The 14,281-nt window shown below is 42.1% G+C and overlaps 1 non-coding gene and 1 pseudogene across 1 annotated transcript; both read left to right on the forward strand.

Annotated features, from left to right (window-relative positions):
- The first annotated feature begins 3,489 nt into the window (after positions 1-3,489).
- On the forward strand, positions 3,490-3,666 carry LOC112924378 (U2 spliceosomal RNA; annotated as a pseudogene).
- A 3,375-nt stretch (positions 3,667-7,041) lies between these two features.
- Positions 7,042-7,226, forward strand: LOC112924390 (U2 spliceosomal RNA). Its single transcript, XR_003235870.1, has one exon. It is a non-coding gene; the product is annotated as a U2 spliceosomal RNA (small nuclear RNA).
- Positions 7,227-14,281: the final 7,055 nt, after the last annotated feature.

Consider the following 14,281-nt stretch of genomic DNA (forward strand, 5'->3'; position numbering starts at 1 on the left):
CGCTCCGCTTTTCTGACAGGTTCTGATTTTTCCTGAGCGGCCATCTATGACCTGCTGTCTGGTCCGCTGTCGCTGGGAATTGGGCTAATATTCGCTAATTTTGGAAGCGCTATTTTAAGCACACTACAGGAATTGATTACTTTTTTTTTAATTGATTACTTTAGTTCTCCCAAATCCCAAGCTAGCCCATAACTGGCCCCATTTTAAAGGTAAGGGGCCCTTATTCAGTCTGACTCCAGTGCCTGCGCTTCGGACCACTATGCTTTACTGCTCTGATCACAGTTACCGCTCGACGTTGTCAGGGCGCCGGCAAATGCACAGAGAACAGATGGAATGATCCCTGGGACCGTATCTCGATCTGTTTTTCAATATCCTCTCGCCCCTCCCCAGGAGTCTTACAAAGACTACTCTCTCCAATCCCGCTAATGAAACTTTAATACCAATGATACACTGTATATTTGTATGATGATCCTTTGGAGGGCCAGAAACCTCTTTAATGTCTAAGATTTTTTTTCCTGCCCCTCCTCCCGCCAAACCAATTGCCACTATTTTGGGCGCAGCGTTGCCCCTATGTGTGTCCCAGAGTAACTGAGAGAATTCCAATTTGAATACATTTAGGGACTAGAATAAGCTTATTTACTCAGTAAATATTAATTGCTCGTTCAAATACATGATTGAAAAGTTTTAACAAGATATATAGAAGAGGCAGCCCCGGTGGCGCAGCGGTTTAGCGCCGCCTGCAGCCTGGGAATCCCTGGGTGGCTCAGTGGTTGAGCATCTATCTGCCTTTGGCCCAGGGCCTGATCCTGGAGACCTGGAATCGAGTCCCACATCAGGCTCCCTGCATGGAGCTTGCTTCTCCCTCTCTCTCTCTCTCTCTGTCTGTCATGAATCAATAAATAAAATCTTAAAAAATATATATATGCTCTTTTTGGAAGCTCCAAAGGGGGTAAGGGGAGAAAGCACCAAACAAGGCAGTGTTCTTGGCCCTTGAAGATCACAGGTGACATTCAGTTAATATTTATTCTACCAATATTTATTTGAGCACCTGTTAGGTGCAGGAAATATAACAAGGAACAAAGCAGACAGTCTCCTTATGCTCCCTTGGTGCTTATATTTTGGTGAGTAGATAGAGAAAAAAAATACTATGTTAAGAGTTAAATGCCATGGTAAACGTTAAGCAGGGAAGGAGAGAAATGAATGCTGAGGTCAAAGGGAGGACTTGTCATGTTACTCAGAGAGAGCCTTCCTTTATTTTTTTTTTTAGATTTTATTTATCTGACAGAGCAAGAGAGAGTGAGAGCATGTATGCACAAGTAGGAGAGGGGCAGAGGGAGAGAGAGAAGCAGGGAGCCAAACATGCCCAATCCCGGGACCTTGGGATCATGACCTGAGCCCAAGGCAGATGCTCAACTGAAAAAGCCACCCAGGCACCCCTCCACTCCCATGATTTTAATGACCACCATTATGCCTATAACTCCAGCCCAGGATCTTTTTCCTGTGCTTCATAGCTGTACATCCAGTTGCCTTCTGGATGAGTGTTTTTTTTTTTTTAAGATTTTATTTATTTATTCATGAGAAACACAGAGAGAGGCAGAGACACAGGCAGAGGGAGAAGTAGGCTCCATGCAAGGAGCCCAGTGTAGGACTCAATCCCGGGACTCCAGGATCACACCCTGGGCGGAAGGCAGACAGTCAACCAATGAGCCCCCCAGGCGTCCCTGGATGAGTGTTATCTCTTGATTGGTCCACAAACTTACCAACTTTTCCACAGATTTTTCACACAGAGACAATATTTTAGCAAATGGAATTCAACTCACTCTTCATTTCCACCTAATTGTCCAAGCCTCACCCTTCCACTACCCTAATTCAGGCCATTCATCCTGTGGTTTTCTTTTCTTTTTTTCTTTTCTTTCTTCTTTTCTTCCTTTCTTCCTTTCTTTTTTAAAGAGTTTATTTGAGAGAGAGTGCGTGAGCAAGCTGGGGGGTGGTGAGTGGGGCAGAGGGAGGAGGTGCAGACTTCCTGCTGAGCAAGGAGCCTGAAGCAGAGCTCAATTCCAGGACCCTCAGATCATGACCTGAGCTGAAGGCAGATGCTTAACTAACTGAGCCACTCAAGTGCCCCTTTCCTGTGATTTTTACAGCAAATGTAATCTGGTTCCCTGACCCTGGTTTCCTCCCTTCTAGTCAATCCATTTTCCACCCTGGTGCCAGGGTGATCATTCCAAATAAAACCTTTGTGCTCAGGGGACCCCTGAGTGGCTCAGCTGAGTGTCTGCCTTAGGTTCATGGTGTGATCCTGGAGTTCAGGATCGAGTCCCACAATGGGCTCCCATAGTGAAGTCTGCTTCTCCTGCCTGAGTCTCTGTCTTCTCTCTGTGTCTCTCATGAATAAATAAATAAAATCTTAAAAAAAAAAAATTGTGGTCAGGTCTCTCTTCTCAGCTCATAATCCTTCAGTATCCTTCCATAGTCTTTAGGCTAAAGACCAGACCATCAATATAGCCGTTAAGAGCTGCTTTCCTTGCCTTTTTTTTTTTTTTAAACCACTGCTCCCTCCCCAAGCCTGATCCACCCTGCCTCCCACTGTAATTCTTCTAGGTTCAAGAGATCATGCCTATGTAAATAATCATTGTATACCTGTTGCCTGGCAGAATGAAAGAGACTAAGGAGGACCCAGTATATATTAGTTTATCTCCATATTTTTTTTTAAGATTTTATTTATTTATTCATAGACACACAGAGAGAGGCAGAGACACAGGCAGAGGGAGAAGCGGACTCCATGCAGGGAGCCTGATGTGGGACTCGATTCCAGGTCTCCAGGATCACACCCCAGGCTGCAGGCGGCGCCAAACCGCTGAGCCACCGGGGCTGCCCTATCTCCATAAATTTTGAATGTCCTTTTTCCAGCCCCAATTCATTGCCCTGCAAATAGAATGAGCTCCTTGCTCAGAGAAGTCGGGCGAATTTGCTGGGTGAGCAACTCTGCCTCCACCTGGCTGTAAGAGGCACTGCCTCCCCTAACGGAGGAGAGGATATGCAAATAACCATTGCTTTGGCAGGAATTGGGAGACCTGCCAGTAACCTCAGTGGAGACACAGTCCCATTTTTTTTTTAATTTTACTTTTAATATTTTATTTATTTATTCATGAAAGACACACAGAGGCAGAGACACAGGCAGAAGGAGAAGCAGTCTCTATGCAGGGAGCCTGATGTAGGACTCAATCCTCGGACTCCGAGATCACGCCCTGAGCCAAAGGCAGACGCTGAACCGCTGAGCCACCCAGGCGTCCCAGAAAGGTCCCAATTTGATAACAGAATTATCTGGATTGTGGTGGAGCTTGATATTGGGAAGGATTAGCCTGATCTCAGGGAAGATAAGGATGTTGAAGATTATAAGGACGCCAGGCTCACATGTTGCATTTGTGCACTGTGGGGGGGGGGGAAGCTTTGGGACTGGAGGGATGATGGGAGGTTGATACAGGTAGTATAGATTCTTGGCCTTTTGGCTAAGATCAAGCGTGGTATCTGCTCTTACCAGTTTAACATCGGATATGTCCTCTATCTGAGGACAATGTATTCCATTGATTTTTGGAGTAGGGGCTGTATAGGAGCTTGCTTTGTGTACTCCATACATCATTTTCCTGGTCCCTGGGTGTTTAACAGGGTTGATACACTTGGAGTTGGAATAATGCCACATTAGGGTCTTTGGCCTGAGAAAAAGAGCTATCACAATGGGAAATACAAAATAGAAATCTCTGAAACTGCCCCGTTCCCATTCTAGTGATGTCCTTTCTTCTTCTCTTTTGAACCCATCCATGCTCTAGCTCCTGTACCCACCCCTCCACCAAGGCCACTACTGACCTCATTCACGTAATCCTAGAAGATACTTGAATCTTTTTTTTTTTTTTAAAGTAATCTCCAGGCTGGAACTCACAACCCAGAGATCAAGAGTCACACGCTCTACAACTGAACCAGCCAGGTGCCCCAAATACTTCAATCTTTCTTGACCTCTCAATAGCATTTGACACTATTGACCTGCCCTTCTTCCAGAAATAATCTCTACCCTTGCTTTCTGGGACCTTGCACTCTCCTGGGTCTCCTCTTCTTATTTGTTGACCATTCATACGATCTATCCCTACACTTTCTTCAGGGTTCTGTCCTAGGTCCTCTTGTTTTCTCATTCGCTATGCTCTGCCTAGAGCAACTTCCCCATCACCTTTGCCTCATTTACCATATCTATGCTGCCATGTCCCCAACATCATCTCACCCCAGGATCTCCTGGTCTGCATATCCTTGTATCTAACTGTTTACCAGACATCTTCATTGGAATGGCCCATAAACAGCTCAACTTGTCCAAAACAGAATTCATTGTCTTTTCCTACAAGCCTGTTCCTTATCCAATGTGCTCTCTTTTGCTCAATTGTCTAAGCCAGAGTTGGTCACTGTGCCCAGTGCTGATGCACTGTAAATGCTCTACATCAAAACACTGCTGGGAACATATTTGTATTGGAGCAACTTGGATTTATTACTTATTACAGTGAGAAAAAACACATACCATGGGAAACTGCAGGGTAGTTAGGTAGGTAGTCGGAGGGTGTTAGAAAGAACTTATTATAGGACTTGGGATTGTGTTAGATGATTTTGGGGAGGGTTTAAGCAAGTGAGGCTCTGGATTCAATGTTTTTAGGAAGTGGCATTGTTTTATTATTGGGTCTCTTAATAATTCTTACCTAGAAGGAGGGAAGACTAGAATGAGGCTAATGGATGATGGGTAAAGAAGCAACAGTCATTCATATTAGCCAGGATAGGAAGCTTTTTTTTTTTTTTTTTTTAATTTTTCTTTATTTATGATAGGCACACAGTGAGAGAGAGAGGCAGAGACACAGGCAGAGGGAGAAGCAGGCTCCATGCACCGGGAGCCTGACGTGGGATTCGATCCCGGGTCTCCAGGATCGTGCCCTGGGCCAAAGGCAGGCTCCAAACCGCTGCGCCACCCAGGGATCCCCTGGGATAGGAAGCTTTTTGGACTTTTGTGAATTGGACAATGTTTATGTTTTTTCTGTGTTCAGATGTGATTATGGAATGGGCCTGTTTTTTTTTTTAAATTTTATTTATTTTTGATAATCACAGAGAGAGAGAGAGGGAGAGAGAGAGGCAGAGACACAGGCAGAGGGAGAAGCAGGCTCCATGCACCGGGAGCCCGATGTGGGATTCGATCCCGGATCTCCAGGATCGTGCCCTGGGCCAAAGGCAGGCGCCAAACCGCTGCGCCACCCAGGGATCCCGAGCCTGTTTTGATCGCAGAGTATCTTCATCTTATGTTGGTATTCTGAAAGTATGATCAGCATGAGAACATCAAGGAAGGCCTTGTTGTAAGTGCTAGGCTAGTTTCTAGATGTCAGCAGCTACTTTTCTCCTTCTCAGTACCCTACTTAAGCCACTCTCCTCTGGATTTCTGCTACGGAGTCCCAACCTGGTTCCTTGGCTCTGACTTTACCACCTCCTTCTCCTTCTCCTTCTCTTTCTCCTTCTTTTTCTTTTGAGAGTTTGTTTTTAAGTAATCTCCATTCAACATGGGTCTTGAAATCACAACCCTGAGATCAAGAGTCATGTGCTAGCCACTGAGGGAGCCAGGTACCCCTGACTTTACCCCCTTCTAATCCATTCTCCACATTATAGCTAGACTAGTCTTTCTTTTTCTTTTCTTTTCCTTTCTTTTCTCTTCCTTTCCTTTCTTTTCTTTTCTTTCTTTTCTTTTTTCTTTTTTTTAAAGATTTCTATTTATTTATTTTAGAAAACACAGAGGGAGAGGGAGAGGCAGACTCCTTGCTGAACAGAGAGCCTGTTGTGGGGCTCTATCCTAGGACCCTGAGATTATGACCTGAGCTGAAGGCAAACGCTTAACCGACTAAGCTACTCAGGCACACTTTATAAAAATTTTTTAAAATTTTAATTAAAAAAAAATTTAAAAATTGTATTTATTTGACAGAGAGAGTACAAGCAGAGGGAGGGGTGGAGGGAGAAGCAGTCTCCCCTCTCTGGACCCTGGAATCGAGCTGCTGAGCATCTATCTAACTCCCTGCTGGGTGAGGAGTCTACTTCTCTCTCTCCCTCTTCCCTCCCCCTGGTTATACTCTCTGTCTCAGTCAAATAAATACAATCTTAAAAAAAAAAAAAATCGGAACTCAGCTCAAGATCCTCAGTGCTCCTCCTTTGCTCTTAGGTTCAAGCCTGTGCTTACCCGCAGAGCCAGCAAGGCCCACTTTGGTTTTTAAGTTTTTTTTTTTTTCCCAAATTTTATTTATTTATTCATGAGACACACACACACACACACACACACACACACACACAGGCAGAGACTAGGCAGAGGCCTCCTGCAGGGAGCCAGATCCCGGACTCAATGTGGGACTCAATCCCTGGATGGTGGGATCACGCCCTGAGCTAAAGGCAGACCACCCAGGCGTCCCAGGATTTAGTTTTAATATCACTCCTGCACTCCTTCTCTTGCTCTACTTAACCTACATAAACCCCCCAAGGCCAGACTTCGTGTCTGAAGACTTTATTTTATCCCCATCTTATAGAACAAAGCATGACACTGTAATTCATTGATTGATTGTATGCCCTGTGCTATGAAGTAAACTCCGGAAGAGGTGGTTGGGAGAAATACTTGAACTGTACACAGCTTCCCCACAAAGGGAAGCTCCTTGAGGATGGAAGCAGCGTCTGCCCCCTCCTGGCAGCAAGAGGCACTGTACCCATTAATGGAGGAGAAGGGATTGCAAATACATTCTCTGCTGGGAGCTGGGAGGAGGGCACTCACCTCTGGGAAAAATTAAATTTGAGAACAGAATTTCCTTATTTCCTGAACTGTGGAGAAATATGCCATTGGGAAGTTGTCCCAGGACAGGATTAGACTTTGATTAGACTGGTTTTTGGAAGAGCTGAGATGTGGAATTTCATAAGGGACAGCTTTAATATAGCCTTGAGTGAAAGTTTGTGAAGCAAGTTGCAGTGAGAACTTTAATTTTAGATTATTTATTTATTTTTTGGCCCAAGATCATGAATAGTATGTGTTTTTATTTAATATTTCATAACTCCTCTACCTGAGAATACTTTATAAAGTGGATTTTTGGAACAGGGAGATCGAATAAAGGCTTGCTCCATTCATTCCACAAACCAATCTGATATTGCAGTACTTCCGTGAATGATGTGGTTCTCCCTTTTGGAATACTTGTCAGTTTAAATGCATCTATCTAGCTCCTCCTGTTGGTATTCCACTGTATATTTTGGTTTCGGGGGGAAAATTGAAGTTGAATCTGCTATTTCCCCTCTTTCTTTAATGCTATATTTTTGATGCATATTTTGTCTTTTATGTCCTGGTTCTTTAAGATTTAGTCTTTATAAGAGCAGCCTGGGTGGCTCAGTGGTTTAGCGCAGCCTTCAGCCCAGGGCCTGATCCTGGAGACCCTGGATCGAGTTCCACATCAGGCTCCCTGCATGGAGCCTGCTTCTCCCTCTGCTTGTCTCTCTGCCTCTGTCTCTCATGAATAAATAAATAAAATCTTTAAAAAAATTAGTCTTTATAGTTTTCTATTTAGAAAATTTCTACAAACTATTTTGTCCCCTAGTGATAGACCCTTTTTCAGATTACCAAATATTTATTGCTATAACCAAGTCTGCAGTGAAATCTGTAGTATGTTGCTTTGTGCACTTGTATGAGAGTTTCTCCAGTGTATACACCTAGTAGTAACATTTCTGGATAATCACAAGAGTATTTTCAGTACTATAGCTGTTGCAAATTGCCCACATATTCTGAATTGCAATTCTCTGCTATTCCTGAATAAACCCATTTTTGCTGGTAAAATAACTGCCAGTTTTACTTTTAAGGTTAACAGTTGTTAGTATAGGGACACCTGAGTGGCTCAGAGGTTGGGCGTCTGCCTTTGGATCAGGGCGTGATCCCAATATTCTGGGATCAAGTCCCACATTGGGCCTTCTGCATGGAACCTGCTCCCCCTCTGCCTGTGTGTCTGCTTCTCTCTCTCTGTGTCTTTCATGAATAAATAAATAAAATCTTAAAAAAAAAAGTTGCTAGGATAAATGGCAACTTAAAAAAAAAACATTTTCTAGTTTAGTTTTTTGCTACTGGTATACAGAACAGAATTATTTTGTGTCTAGTTTTTATTGAACCTTTATTCTAAAACTTTGTAGATTCAATTTGATTTTTCTTTTTTATTTTTTTAAGATTTTATCTTTTAATAGTCTCTACACCCAACATGGAGCTCAAACCTACAACCCCGAGATCAAGAGTTTCATGCTCTACCAACTGAGCTATTCAGGCACTCCTCAATTTGTTTTTTCTGTAAGTAGAGAAAAACATTTAGGTCTCAATTTTTCTTCCAAACTGAATGTTAGTTACCTATTTGTAAATTACTGATGGTAACCTAAATGTGAGACCCAAAACCATTAAATTCCTAGAGAAAAACACAGGCAGTAAGGTTCTGACATCAGCCATAGCAATATTTTTTCTAGGTATGTCTCCTGAGACAAGGGAAATATAAGCAAAAATAAACTATTGAGACCTCCATAAAATCAAAAACTTCTGCGTAGGGAAGGAAACAATCAACAAAACTAAAAGGCAATCAACTGAATGGGAGAAGATATTTGCAAATGACATATCCAAAAAGGATTAGTATGAAAAAAATAAAGAACTTATACAAATTAACACCTAAAAAATAATCCAGTTAAAAACAGGCAGAAGATACAAACAGACATTTCTCCAAAGAAGATATCCAAATGGCCAACAGACACATGAAAAGATGCTCAATATCATTCATCATGAGGGAAATGCAAATCAAAGCTACAATGAGATATCACCTCATAACTGTCAGAATGGCTAAAATCAATAACACAAATGTGGAAAAAAAGGAACCTCTGTACTGTTGGTGGGAATGCAAACTGATGCAGCCGCTGTGGAAAACAGTATGGAGGTTCCTCAAAAATAGAACTACCCTACGATTCAGTAATTGCACTGCTGGGCATTTACCCCCAAAATACAAAAATTCTAATTCAAAGAATTACATACACCCCTATGTTTATAGCACCATTATTTACAATAGCCAAATTATGGTAGCAGCTCAAGTGTCCATTGACAGATAAAGGAATAAAGAAGACATGTATATACACACAGTGGAATATTATTCAGGCATAAAAAGGATGAAATCTTGCCATTTGCAGCACTGTGAATGCAACGCTGAGTGAAATAAGTCAGGGAAAGACAAATTCCATATGATTTATTTTAAAGATTTTATTTATTCATGAGAGACACAGAGAGAGGCAGAGACATAGGCAGAGGGGGAAGCAGGCTCCCTGTTCAGGGATCCTGATGCGGAGCTTAATCCCGGGACCCCAGGATCACGACCTGAGCGGAAGGCAGACACCCAACTGCTGAGCTACCCAGGTGTCCCAAGAAACAGATTCTTAATTATAGAGAACAAACTGGTGGTTACCAGAGGAAAGGTAGGTAGGGGGAATGGGTGACACAGGGGATGGGGATTCAGGAATGCCCTTGTCTGATGAGTCCTGGGTGGTGTATGGAAGTGTTAAATCACTATATCATACACCTGAAACTAATATAACACTGTATGTTGACTATACTGGAATTATTATTTTTTAAAGGAATTTATTTTATTTTTTATTTATTCATGAGAGACACAGAGAGAGAGGCAGAGACACAAGCAGAGGGAGAAGCAGGCTCCATGCAGGGAGCCTGATGTGGGACTCGATCCAGGTTCTCCAGGTTCAAGGTCCTGTGCTGAAGGCAGCGCTAAACTGCTGAGCCACCCGGGCTGCCCACTATACTGGAATTAAAAAAAAAAAAATTACTGATGGTACTATTTTTATTTTTAGTTTTTCTTTTGAAGTGTACTTCTTTTTTTTTTTTTTTTAAAGATTTTTATTTTATTTATTCATGGGAGACAGAAAGAGAGAGAGGCAGAGACACAGGCAGAGGGAGAAGCAGGCTCCATGCAGGGAGCCTGACGTGGGACTCGATCCCGGGTCTCCAGGATCACACCCTGGGCTGCAGGCAGTCCAAACCGCTGAGCCACCCAGGCTGCCCTGATGGTACTATTTTAAAGAGACTACCTAGGGCACCTGAGTGGGTCAGTTGGTTAAATGTCTGCCTTCGGCTCAGGTCCTGATCCCGGAGTCCTGGGATTGGGTCTGCATCAAGCTCCCCACTCCTCAGGGAGCCTGTTTCTCTCTCTCCTTCTGCCTCTCTCTCTCTCTCTCTCTCTCTCTCTCTCTCATGAATAAATGAATAAAATCTTAAAAAAAAGAAAGAAACTGGCTGATCAGTTCTAATGCTGCTTTCTAGTTTGAGGATGAAAGGGAATCTTTGTTCTAAACTTGCTAGTAGATTAATTTTCCTTAAACTTAAAATTTTTTTAAAAATTTATTTATTTATTCATGAGAGACACACAGAGAAGGCAGAGACATAGGCAGAGGGAGAAGCAGGCTCCCCACAGGGAGCCTGATGCGCGGGACTTGAGCCCTGGACCCCAGGATCATGCCCTGAGTCAAAGGCAGATGCTTAACCGCTGAGCCACTCAGGCGTCCCTTAAATTTAATTAAAACAATTTTTTAAAGTAATCTGTACACCCAACATGGGCTTGAACCCAGAACCCCGAGATCAGGAGTCAAATGCTCTACTAAGTAAACCAGCTAGGCACCCTCATTTTCCTTAAACTTTTGAGTTTTAGTTTTTCTGTAGTCAACACCATTATTTATTTATTTATTTAATATATTTTATATTTTGAAAGCAATTTTAAATTTACAGAGAAATGGACAGAAAGGATTGCATTCCCATATACTTCCTTGTCCTCCTTTCACCCCTACCACTTCTGTTATTATTAGCATCTTTTTTTTTTTTAAGATTTTATTTATTTATAAATGAGAGACACAGAGAGAGGCAGAGACATAGGCAGAGGGAGAAGCAGGCTCCCTGCGAGGAGCCTGATGTGGGACTCGATCCCAGGACCCCAGCATCACACACCCTGGGCCGAAGGCCGACCCTAGGCGTCCCATATTATTAGTATCTTGTATTAGTGAGGTACACCTCTTAAAATTGATGAGTCAGTGTTGATACATTATTATTAACTAAAGACCATGGTTTACATTAAGATTCATTCTTTGTGTTGCACATTCTGTAGGGTTTGACACATGTATAATGACATGTATCCACCATTACAATGATACAGAATAGTTTCATGGCCCTAAAAATCCCCTATGCTCCACTTATTCACCCCTCTCTCCTCCCCTCCTCCCCTTGAACTCCTGCCAACCACTGATCTTTCTAACTGTCTCCATAGTTTTATCTTTTCTAGAATGTCATATAGTTGGAATCATACAGTATGTAGCCTTTTCATATTTGCTTCTTTTGCTTAGAAATATGCAATTAAGATTCTCCCCTGGGTCTTTGTGTCTTGGTAGCTCATTTCTTGTTATTGAACTGAATAACATTATCCATTCAGTTCATCCATTCATCCATTGTCTGGATGTACCTGATAAATCTGGATGAACTAGATTTATCTGTTCACCTACTGAAGTACATCTTGATTGCTTCCAAGTTTTAACAATGATGAAAAAGTTGCTCTAAACATCCATTTGCAGGTGTTTGTGTGGACATAATTTTTCAGCTCATTTGGATAAATATCAAGGGGTATGATTCCTGGTTTATACATAAGAATATGTTTAGTTTTGTAAAAACTAGTTTTGTAAAAGCTGTACCATCTCACTTTCCTACGAGAAATAAATGAGAGTTCCTTTTACACTACATCCTTTCATGTTGTCAATATTTTGGATTTTTTAAAAAAGATTTTATTTATTTATTCATGAGACAGAGAGAGAGAGAGAGAGAGGCAGAGACACAGGCAGAGGGAGAAGCAGGCTCCATGCAGGGAGCCTGACATGAGACTCTATCCGAGGTCTCCAGGATCACACCCTGGGCTGAAGGTGGCGCTAAACCCCTGTGCCACCGGGGCTGCCCAGTGTTTTGGATTTTAGCCATTCTAATACATGTGTGTGGTATATTATTGTTGTTTTGATTTGCAATTCCCTAATGACACATGATGTTGAACATCTTTTCATATGCTTATTTGCCATCCCCTGCTTCTTGTTTTTTTCCTTGCACTTACAGATAACCTTTTTTTTTTTTTTTTTTTTTTTTAAGATTTTATTTATTCAGGAGAGACACAGAGAGAGAGAGAAAGAGAGGCAGAGACACAGGCAGAGGGAGAAGCAGGCTCATGCAGGAAGCCCGATGTGGGACTTGATACCGGTTCTCCGGGATCATTCCCTGAGTGAAAGGCAAACGCTCAACCGCTGAAGCCACCCAGGCGTCCCTAGGTAGCCATTTTATATTGGCTTTTGGTTTATCCTTCTGTTGTCACTTAAGAAAAGAATACACACACACACACACACACACACACACACACTCCCTTACTCAGACAGTGGTAGCACACTGCATACATTCCGTAGCATTTTATAGAGCATTTGTTCTCAGAGGCATCAGATTGCATAATATGGATGTTCCATTACTTCTTTTATTTATTTTATTTTATTTTACTTCTTTTATTTTTTTAAAAAGATTCTATTTATTTATTTATATCAAACTTGGGGCTTGATATGGGGCTTGATCTCATGACCTTGAGATCATAACTTGAGCAGAAACCAAGTGTTGGACAAATAACTGACTGAGCCACCCAGGGGCCCTTCCATTTTCTTCTCTGACTAATGCACTCTTTAACTGGGCCAGAAGCAGTGACTTTTACAAGCAGTTGCTCATAGAATTCCAACAGAACAACTGGTATTTGAACCATAAAACTGCTGGTATTTTATGAGGAGAAAAAAGTTAACTACTGCATAGCAGAAACAGTTTTGTTTGATAGCACGGGTAGAATAATTGATTAGATAGTAACCAAAAGTAGTGCAATGGGTCAACACCAAATTAACAGGTGGTTCTTTCTTTCTTTGTTTCTTTCTTTGTTTCTTTCTTTGTTTCTTTCTTTGTTTCTTTGTTTCTTTCTTTGTTTCTTTCTTTCTTTCTTTCTTTCTTTCTTTCTTTCTTTCTTTCTTTCTTTCTGATTTTATTTATTTATTCATGAGAGACACAGAGAGGCAGAGACACAGGCAAAGGGAGAAGCAGGCTGCATGCAGGGAGCCTGATGTGGGACTTGATCCCAGGTCTAAAGGGCTGAAGGCAGCGCTAAAATGCTGAGCCACCCGGGGTGCTTTCCTTTTTTATTTAAATCATGTTATTACTCCCTCTACTTTCTCATAAAAACCTTTTACTTTCCCCACATGAGTGGGACATGTTTTCTGGTTACTCTGGAATCTGTGCCTCCCAAATTGCAATTCTGAGACCCCAGTTTCACTTCTTCTTCTTGGTTGACACCACTATGATCTGTTTCTTTTCTATTTTTTTTTTTTTTACTATGATCTGTTTCTGTGCAGAGTATTGACACCACATGTGTGAGTTTCCACACCAAACAATTTTCTAATTTTTCCAAAAACTGGAAGTCCTACAATTTAATGCAACATGACACTAACTGTCCTGGGTTAGCACAGACCCCACAGGTTAAGGGCTCAGTCCCACAAGACTGCCTACCGCTGCAGACACCAACCTTCAAGTTGTAGGTCCCAGGTTATCCACAATTCTGAGTTGGCTACAAATCAGGATTCTCACAATCCCCTCAGGTCTAAATTTGCTGTAACAGCTTGTAAAACTCAGGGAAACTCTTTACTAACTATTACAAATTTATTATGAAGGATGTTATAAAGGATACAAATGAACAGCCAGATGAAGAGGTATATAGGGTGACATCTGGAAGGGTTCCAAGCACAGGATCTTCTGACCCTATGGACTTTGAGGTGTGTCACCTTCCTGGTACATGTTCATCAACCCGGAAGTTCTCCAAACCCCATTGATTAGGGTTTTTACAAAGGTTCCATTATGCAGGCATTATCATTGGCCATTGATAATTGACTTAATCTCTATCCCATCTCCCATTGCTGGAAGTTGGGGGATAGGACTGGAAGTTACAACTGTGTCTAGTCATGCATTGGTTTTCCTGGTGGCCAGTCCCCACCCCAAAGCTGCCACAAAGAGTTGCCTTGTTGGAAGAAAAGACTTTCTTATTATCCAGGAATTCTAAGGGATTTAGGAGCTCAGTGTCAAGAACTCAGTGTCAAGAACAAAGGCTGTGCTGCACTCTCT

The sequence above is a fragment of the Vulpes vulpes genome, chromosome 5 (assembly GCF_048418805.1).
Source record: "Vulpes vulpes isolate BD-2025 chromosome 5, VulVul3, whole genome shotgun sequence".
Lineage (NCBI taxonomy): Eukaryota > Metazoa > Chordata > Mammalia > Carnivora > Canidae > Vulpes > Vulpes vulpes.